This window comes from Neolamprologus multifasciatus, chromosome 10 (genome assembly GCF_963576455.1).
Source record: "Neolamprologus multifasciatus chromosome 10, fNeoMul1.2, whole genome shotgun sequence".
NCBI lineage: Eukaryota > Metazoa > Chordata > Actinopteri > Cichliformes > Cichlidae > Neolamprologus > Neolamprologus multifasciatus.
In genome coordinates, this window is record NC_140448.1 from 5,269,507 (window position 1) to 5,279,328 (window position 9,822).

Sequence of the window (9,822 nt, forward strand, 5' to 3'; positions counted from 1 at the left end):
CTGTAAATGATTTAAGCACGCAGTAACAGTAAAAATTGAGACGATGAGTGAGTCGTATGACGAGTTTCGCTTCTGGCAAAGACACTTCATCAAGGGCATCAGAGGCCACGCCCCCTCCAAATGGTAAATACTGCACAAGCCGTTTGTGGAGGAAAACATTCAGTTACGCTCCGAACATCAAACTGCAGAAACCTCTTCGATGTTCTCCTGCCTGCTTTTGTTCTGTGTTTTTCCAGCAGAGTCAGCTCTCTCCCAGCTTCTTAAAACAGACTTGTGTATACACTGAACCAGCAGCCTCTGTGGCTTCACACCACTGTGCTGTTTTTGCCTGAGCAGCGCGCGAGTAGCTTGCCTGGGCATAGCAGTAATAACACAGTGCCGAGCTGCACACAGGGTGCTGAGGACTGGTTGGAGGGATGTTTGGGGTGGCTGAGGCTACCTCTGCTCGTAGCCTCAGGCCAGACTGGGAATCAGTTCAAAGATTTCCTCTGTAGCTCTGATTAAAAATACACAATGGATCTTTTTAACTTTCATGGCTACTAATTAATGAACACAAAGGCCCTCTTGAATTTTCCACGTGAAAGAGGAGCTGACATTCGAAAGGTTCACTGAAGCTCGTAGCCCTTCCTAGCGCGCTCCCCCAGCCCCTCTGCATCTTGTGCTCTCCATCTCCTTGTAGCTTCAGGCTAATTGCAGCAATTTTAGATGATTGTTATTAAAAACAGGCAAGCGGCGGAGCTTTCCAAGCTGAATCCCCTCGAGGAGAGGCCTCATCACACCAGGAGCGCCTGTGCATCCTAATAACTGCAATCAGGGCCGTCAAGAGCGAGGACCCTTTGTTTTCTGTGACGCTGTGAAGAAAGCAAAGAGTATGCGTGCACACAACAACACTCCAGCTCCTCTTTAGGATGAATACATCTAAAGAGAACAGCAGCAGCGGTTCTCTTGTCATCTCCTGCTAGTGCAGCATACACACAGCTGAGCAAACACTTACAGAGTCACCGTGGCTCATATAGGCATAAACACTATGTTTTCATGTTTTACCTGAACTGAATATCAAGAAGCTTCACTAAAAACAAATTAAATTCAAGTTTTATACTTCAAGCAACAAGATGAACTACTGAGGAAAACACACAGAGACCACAAACACTTTTCTGTAAAACCTGTGTTCATGCTGTTCAAACTAAATGAAGTCCCGCCTTCTTGAGGCTACTTCCTGTCAAAAGTGAGTTTTTCCTTCCCACTGTTGCCAAAGTGCTTGTTCATTGATCTGACTGTTGGGGTTTCCTCTGTGTTATCGTAGCGCAGGTTTACTTGTGATTTGTTGCTATAGAAATAAGATGTAATTCAGGCTACGTCCACACGTACACGGGTATTTTTGAAAACTGAGATTTTCCGTTTTCGTTTTAAAAAATAATCCCGTCCACACGTAAAGGCAGAAATGAAGGAAAACGCTGCTAGGAACATGCCAAAGCAGCAGGTGGCGCTATATTCCTAACCGTGTAGAAATGTTGGCCAATCAGAAGTCTAGAAGCCTCGGTGGGAAAAAGTAAACAAAGCTGGGGCATAGAAGCAGAACGGAGTCGTGTGTGTGGAGGGACAGTAACTGTGTGTGTATGTAAGCATTTAAACACTGCAGAGACAATTAACAGTATTGTAGAAATTCATTTCACCGAAACAATAACGTTTCTGCGTTTTCTGTGTTTTTCTCGTCCACACGTAAACGCAAAAACGGAGTTTTAGAAAATATCCACCCTGGTCGGAGTTTTTAAAAATCTCAGTTTTCAGTGACCGAAAACGCCGTTTACGTGTGGACAAAAGGTGCAAACGCATAGAAAAATCTGCGTTTTCAAAAATACCCGGGTACGTGTGGACGTAGCCTAAAATTTAGGCTGGAAAACGAGCCAACACAAAAGTATTGGAAACTCGGGGCTTGTTCCAAAGTGTATCCCGATGTTAAAATCCCAAATTTCTCTGCAGAAATAAACATGTTTACAATCTTAGACAATAATGGTTTAGGTCTATATGTTTCCCCATAAATTCCACCAGTATAATATATGATGTTTAGTATCAGGCTCAACATTACACATAACTGTGAGTAGAGCTGGGCGATAGAAGGATAACGATATGTGTTGCGAAATAACTTTTTCTCGATAGAAAAATGAAACTATTGCGATAGACCTCACCGCTCTTGTCCTCTTAAAAAAAAGAAAGAAGAACAGCCAATCCAAATTAAGTAGCGCAGAGCTGAACCAATCACAGCCGCAGCGTCACGTCACGTGACTTGTTACGTGCAGCACAAATGCCAAGCAGCACACGTGTATTTGTTTGGGAAGCAGCCAGCCGCCGTGCCGCCCGGGTAATGGAGGAAATGAGTTCGCCGACTAGAGAAAAGTCAACCGAGAGCGTGACCGAAGGTTACCGAAGAGAAAACAGATGATGGTTCCAACGCCGGAGAGATTGTTGAACGGAAGAGCCACAGAAGTTCTGTAGTGTGACGGTATTTCGGCTATTTCAAGTCTGACAAAAACAGAGTAGCGCGCACTGTAAATGTGCCGAAAGCAAGTCTGGAAATACAATAAAGCGGTGCATGCTCGATCTCTGACTGGAAGCGCTAATTCGTCATTCGGCTTTTGTCAGACTAAAGTTCAAACTGTTTGAAAAGCTCAGCTATACAACAAGGAGAGATCGAGAATTTCCTTTGAGTTCTCAGTTTATTTGATATTGACAAAAGTTAGTCAATTTTGTCTGTTCTTCTGTAAAACAAACTAAGATTTATTTTTAGAATTAATATTTTGTTTCTAAGTGGAATTGACAATTTAGTCTGTTTTGTTTGTTCTGTTTTGAAACTTAAACACTTTAGCGGCTGCCTTTTGTGTAGTTTGCAATATTTGCCTTTATTTATCTGAAAAAGTCTCATGTTCCTTAAGTACATCTACCCTGTTGAACTTATTATGGGAAATAAATATTTAAATCAAAACAAGCTGCTGATTATTTCACATTTTACTTGTGAGCAACGGCACATTTAAATCTTACAAATATAGTTATTTGGCTGATATCGTGATATATATCACGATATATATCGTGATATATATCACAATATATATCGTGATATATATCGTGATATATATCACAATATATATCGTGATATATATCGTGATATATATCGTTATCGCCTGAAATGAAAAAAACATATCCTGATATGAATAAATCTCATATCTCCCAGCTCTAACTGTGAGTGACAATATAATATATATATATATAATAATTATTATATATAATAATATATGACGTTTAGTATCAGGCTCAACATTATACATAACTGTAAGTGGCTTTTGTTCAACTATATTAAAAAGACACAAACTGAAAGACTGAACAGCCAAATCTTTAAAGCACATTTAGTTTCAAGGTTTTTGTTTTGCATTTTCAGCTAAAATGACCATCCTGCTGATTTAATGCAGCTCTGTTCATTTCTCTAAATTGTTTCTTTTCTGCCCACTAATAACCCTGAAGAGTTGCACAGACCTGCACACACACAACCTGGTGTGTACTGCGAGTTTTCACTCAGTACCAGCGATTTAACAGTGTGATTAATTAAATTGTTACCAAATCAATTCTAATTATCCTGCGGTGTAGGTTCTGATGTAAGGCAGCAGGCAGCATAATGACCAACCACATCAGCAGTTATCTGATACAATTACAACACACAAATTACAACGCACAGCAATCAGCACAAAAAATAATGAGAGGCACAGAGCTCACTTACAGATTAAACAAGAGCTGCTGGGGCCAGCCGCTGATCAATATCAGTGGGATCTGCTGACTCTGGACTTATAATAATGGAGGCAGAAATAAAACACAAGAAATGCATCAAATAAATAAAAGCGAGCTCAGGTGCAGAGATCGCTGACTTGGTGAGCTACAGTTTATGGAAATATGAGAACTGTGGTTTGACTTTGACGTGAACAGGCCAATCGGGAGCTCTGCTTTGATTTGATCAATCAGCATCCCTGCTGGAGAAAGAAGAACAAAATGTTGTTTCTCTGTGTTTAAAGCACGAGAGAAACTCCTCTGCCTTTCTAAACCTCCTTCCCTATCCCAGCACGGATCTCTGCTTGCCTTTTTCTGTTTGCACACTATATAGAAGTTGTTTAAAGCTACCTTTGGGCATTTTCCACCTTTACTGGACAGTGAAGAGCAGACAGGAAACGCACGGAGCTCAAGCCTGGGCCACCACGCTTCAGCCGTGTGGCGCATGGTTGCCCGTTCAACCAGTGGGCAAAAGTGGCGCTCAACCACCGCACAGGATTTTGACCCTCCACTGATGTACAGAAGCGAACAGAAAGCAACTCCAGAGCTGTCACTGTGGTGGTTTTATGAGTGAGAAGGAAAATAAGAGCAGCTAAATGTTTCACTGCACTTACAACCCAAACAGCTTCTCTGCAACAGTGAGACCCGTCAGCCCCCCCAGACAGCCGAAGCCCTCAGCAGCCCGTCTGTAAACGCAGGCGATGTTGTTTGTTGTCCGATGCTCCATCGCTTTCCTGCAGCAGCAGAGGGCCCGGCAACGAGTGGGTTTTACAGCGTGGCTGAATGCAAATGGGCACAGACACACACAGAAAACACCAGACCTGTGGGCAGAGGGTCCTCCACAACACTGCAGCCTCCCTCCCTGCTCATGCATAATGCATGAGAACATGTAAATACGTTATTCTGCACATGCATTAATGATCACGGAAAAGCTCACAGTCTAAGCACCGGGGCAATTAATAAAAGATGGTGCACAGATAAAGGCCCATACCTCCCAGTCTTGAGAACCTCCAGCCCACCTACCAACCACTTGATCCGCTGAGACACATTTCATGCCGATTCTTAACCTTGTGTTATTTCTGTGCTGCTTGGGGGTGTGGTACAGCCGGAGTGGAGCTGAATAATGAATGGAGGCTATCAGAACGCCCGACTACTGAAGACAAAGTCTGCTCCACAGAAGATACAGCAAGGATTCACCGCACAGATGCAAACGACTGCTGCGGTCCTGCTCCGTAGTCTGGGGAGGAAATGACGGGTTAAATGGTCTCTGGGGAGCAGGGGGGAAATGAGGGCTTCATAGCCTGGAGACGGCGTAAAACATCACTGCAAACACACACAAATTCATCTCAAGGCACAAACAGTGCAAACAAACTTTTTAGCCAAGGCTGCCCACGGAGCAGAAAGAAAAGCACAACTTGCATCCTTTCATATGTGAGGGGTATCTGAACATGTACACGTGTATATCACACCTACAAAGGGCACGCTGCATGAAAGCTTCTGATGACACTGTGCATTTTGTTATTGCAGTCTTGAGTGTACCAGTGAAATTTAGCACATGAATCTTCCTCATACCTGTGCCTACAAACAGACATATAAATGAGCCTAGCTGCTCACCTACGACAGTCATTAAAGATTAGCGAGAAGTAGATCAAAGCTCTGAGCAAAGTTAACTAAGAACACAAACCAGTAAATATATGTGCAGCGTTGGGGAGTAACAGAGTACATGTACCAGCGTTACGTATTTAAAATACAAAATATGAGTAACTGTATTCCGTTACAGTTACCGTTTAAAAAGGTGGTATTTAGAATACAGTTACTTTGTTGAAATAAATGGATTACACGGCGGTACTTCCCTGTTTCATATTGTGGCGGGTCAGGACTGTTTGGGTTTTGTTTGACAGCTACGTTCTGTTGTTCCAGGCGGCAGCGTTACGGTTGCCATGGTTACAGGGTGACGCTCTCTCTCTGTGTTTCCTGGGTGAGAGAGGCCTTTTTGTTGTTGTTGTGCTAAGCTAACAGGCAGAATGCTACAGGTATAGCTCTAAAGAATGTAGCATCATGGGCAGTGTAGTCCGTGCTGCAGGGAGAATGGACTGCCATACACGTTATGTGTCTGTGAGCGAGGGAGGGAGAAAAAGGAAAAGTACGAGCTGTCATCGAGCAGAAACGGGAGCTGGAAGCATGTAAATATAATAATAACCACTGCAGCCAAGAAGAGAGCCTGACGAGCCCAGCTGTAAGTAAGCTATTAAGACTCGACTGTACACCGTGTTCGTGTTTTCCTCTGAAACAATAAGTTCTGTTGGAGCAGCCTTTCAACGCCTCTCTCTGTCTCTGCTAGCAAAGTTGACCCAGACAACAAAGTAAAGCTAGTTTTCAGCTACGAGCCGACACGAACCCACCGTATTAGTCAGAGGTCCCTTTACCACGGTTCAGACCTGTTTTATATACGCGCGGAATAGTTTTCTATACGAGATCTCTGCAAAAAGTGCAGCCTTACCTAATGTCCACCTACTGTTACTCATTTATATTAAGATTTAAACATCTAGTTGGTGTTGGTGTGGAGAGTAACCTTCAGTAATAGTAATAAATCACATTCATGTAGTTGTAAAAAGCTTAATAATATATTAAGTAATCCAAAGTATTCAGAATACATTACAAAATACATTTTGGGGCCTGTAATCTGTAATCTGTAATCTGTAGTGGAATACATTTTAAAGTAACCTTCCCAACACTGAGTATGTATGAGTAAATTATGACCCATGAAAAGACTTTTCTAACCTTTAGCAATAGACGTGATCCTGACTGACTCGCACCCTGCAGCTCATATTTCCTCCTGAAAGAAGTCGACTGCATGTGGTTTCAATTTTGTCCGTCGCCTCATCTTCGCTCTGGCTCTTAACAGCAACCTTCAAGGCACGGACGGCTGTACCTCACGTCACAGTGAGCGAGTACAGAGCTGGCGTTTGCACCTACTGTAACACAGCCTTCACCAACTGCCACTTTTATGTCAAATTTGATTTCAAACTCTGTATACTGAAGAGAAGCAGAAAGAGGCAGATGGCTGGGGAAATTGAAAGCTCTGCCTCGTCTATTCTTTGTTCCACAGAGTATGAGCTGGCCAGGCTGGCAGCTTGTCAATCTAACCCACCGAAGGGACAAGATGTGGAGATGACAGCTCTTTCTCTCTCCATTAGTGTCCCATTTACAGCCCTCTCTTTCCTGCTGTCAGTGCATCACTTACGGGAAACCCACGAGCTGACCTTTCGCCGACACCTTGCTTCCCTGTCTGTCGAGCTCAGAAAGTAAAAGGAGAAAGAAACGGTCATCCTCTAGCCGCCTTCTGTGCTGAGTTCAAGTGACAGTAATCAGAGTTTATTAGCTCACTTTGCCCTCGCCACATCCAAGTGCAACAGCCACATATTAAAGCAATTAGACAATTAGGCCCATTACTGTATTACACTGGCTTATGTCACACATCACACTGGACACGGGAGAAGACAAAAACACTCTGGCTTTCCTTCCATTACAGACATTTCTGCAGCTCTAAGCTGGCAGAAAATTCACTCAATGATTGCAGCTTGTGTGCAGCACTGCTCTATTTAGAAACCAGACTGCATTTGCTGTTCAAATTAACAGTGCAAGGGGATAAAGGCACGAAGGGGAATAGACTGCACGAAGCAGGAAGAGAAGAAGACCTGATGTAACGAGGCTTACGCTAATTAACACGAGGTCTCGCGCTCGTTTCTTTAAAAAATTTACTTAACGCGACTCGCATTGCTTCATTTATCTAAGCAAATGAGTGGAGAGATGTGTATCTACTTAAGCTACAGCAGGTCAATTACTAAAGCTAAATAATTCACAGAATGTAATATTTAGGTCTAACAAAAAAATCCTACTCTGAATAGGAAAAACTTCTACGTTGAGTAAATGCTATCATAATTAGTATAATTAAAGCACATCATGTATTAATTACCGCAGGATAATTTCAGCAGAAATAGTTAAGAGTTTGCCTACATGTGAGAGATGAGACAGAAATGCAAATTAACAAATTAAGCAGCAAAGCAGCAGACTGAATATGTTCAGTAATGCAAGAGAGAAGAGGAGGAGAGGAGGAGAGGAGGAGAAGAGGAAGAGAAGAGGAGGAGGAGAGGAGGCATCTGGAGGCGGCTAGACATCACAGCACTCTGATGGTCAACCTCTTCTCTTGCAGGAGGGGTAAAAAGGGAGGGAAATCTGTTTCCTGTCATCTTCCATCTTGTCAGTCTTTGTTCAGACATCTTGCATCTCCTCCACCAGCTGTTTGCTGCCTGTGCTGACAGATGGCTGCTTCTCTTTGAAATGCACTCTCCTCTGGCCTGCTCTCCCTTACATCCCCCCCACCTCACTTGGTTAAAGTTTTAGGGAAAAACTAGAATGACTCCCTTGCGGTTGCACGCTTCAGTCCGTTGCAGCTTGTGAAAGCCCTTTGAGAACGATTTTGGAAGGTTTCTTCTTCTGTATTTGTGTGCATGTGTTCACATACTTGGTCTACAACGCTGCCCACATGGAAAAGATATATATAAATATTATAAAGTTTGTATCTGTCTTGTGTGAAACTTGTATGAAAAGCATACAAGAGTGAAAACAGATATAAGATCCCTTGAAAAATTATATAATGAAATATGTCTGTGAAGGTTCTCAGTCATCCAGGTCATCGTAGTCTAAGGAGCTTGCAAAGAAAAGCGTCTGGACTTCTTTAAGTTACTTGAAGACGTTTCACCTTCATCCGAGAGGCTTCTTCAGTTCTAAGGTCAAATGGTGGAGAGTCCCAGATATAAACCTAGTGGGAGTTTCCCCCCACAGAGGGACAAAAGGACCCCCTGATGATCCTCTAATCGCTTGAGCCAAGGTGGCGATTAGTGAGTTCATTGTGAAACCTGGACCCGAACTCACCCGAAACTCTGGCTGATTGGGACCCACACCCAGTTTCACACCTTGGCTCAGGCGATTAGAGGATCATCAGGGGTCCTTTTGTCCCTCTGTGGGGGGAAACTCCCACTAGGGTTATATCTGGGACTCTCCACCATTTGACCTTAGAACTGAAGAAGCTTCTCGGATGAAGGTGAAACGTCTTCAAGTAACTTAAAGAAGTCCAGACGCTTTTCTTTGCAGCTCCTTTGACTATATAATGAAACTTGTATGTTTTGGATACTTACTAAAACAATATAAGAAAGTAATGAGAAAGTGGCCACTTTCATGAAATAGTAAAAACTTATATGATTTACTCATGAAAGTGGCCACTTTCATGAGTAAATCATATAAGTTTTCACTATTTCTTTTCCATATGGGTGTAGCCACAAAAGTAAATAATGCTTCAAATAGGATTAAGCGTGGATGCTTCGCATGCATAGCACAGACTTAAGGCAGGCGATGACGTCACAAAGTGTCCAACAAAATTTGAAACTTTCTGTTTTTCAGTTTCTGCGTAGAAAAATGGTTACAAGTATTTTTGTATCCTATTAGACATTTGTGCGAGTTATTCCCATCACTGGTTCTTAAGGTTTCTGAAGTAATGCACAAAGGTTGCTCTGTGTGACTGCACAGGCATTGATATATGGATGGATGGACGGACGGTGTAAATACATGATTCAAACCACAGCCAGCTCTGGGTCGGAGGGATAAAAATAAGCAGTGTTGGGAAGGTTACTTTTAAAATGTATTCCATTACAGATTACAGATTACATGCCCCAAAATGTATTCTGTAACGTATTCCGTTACGTTACTCAATGAGAGTAACATATTCTGAATACTTTGGATTACTTAATATATTATCATGCTGTTTACAACTACATGAATGTACTATTGCTGTGATTTATTACTGTTACTGAAGGTCCGCGGCTCCGAACCGTAGTAAAGGGACCTCTGGCTAATACGGTGGGTTCTGTGTCGGGCTCGTAGCCGAAAACTAGCTTTACTTTGTTGTCTGGGTCAACTTTGCTAGCAGAGACAGAGAGAGGCGTTGAAAGGCTG

At 42.7% G+C, this 9,822-nt stretch overlaps 1 protein-coding gene across 12 annotated transcripts in view; it reads right to left on the reverse strand.

The window, feature by feature from the left end:
* Positions 1-9,822, reverse strand: part of auts2a (activator of transcription and developmental regulator AUTS2 a) — a 418,508-nt gene that overhangs the window by 244,061 nt on the left and 164,625 nt on the right. The gene's annotated exons all lie outside the window — the stretch shown is intronic.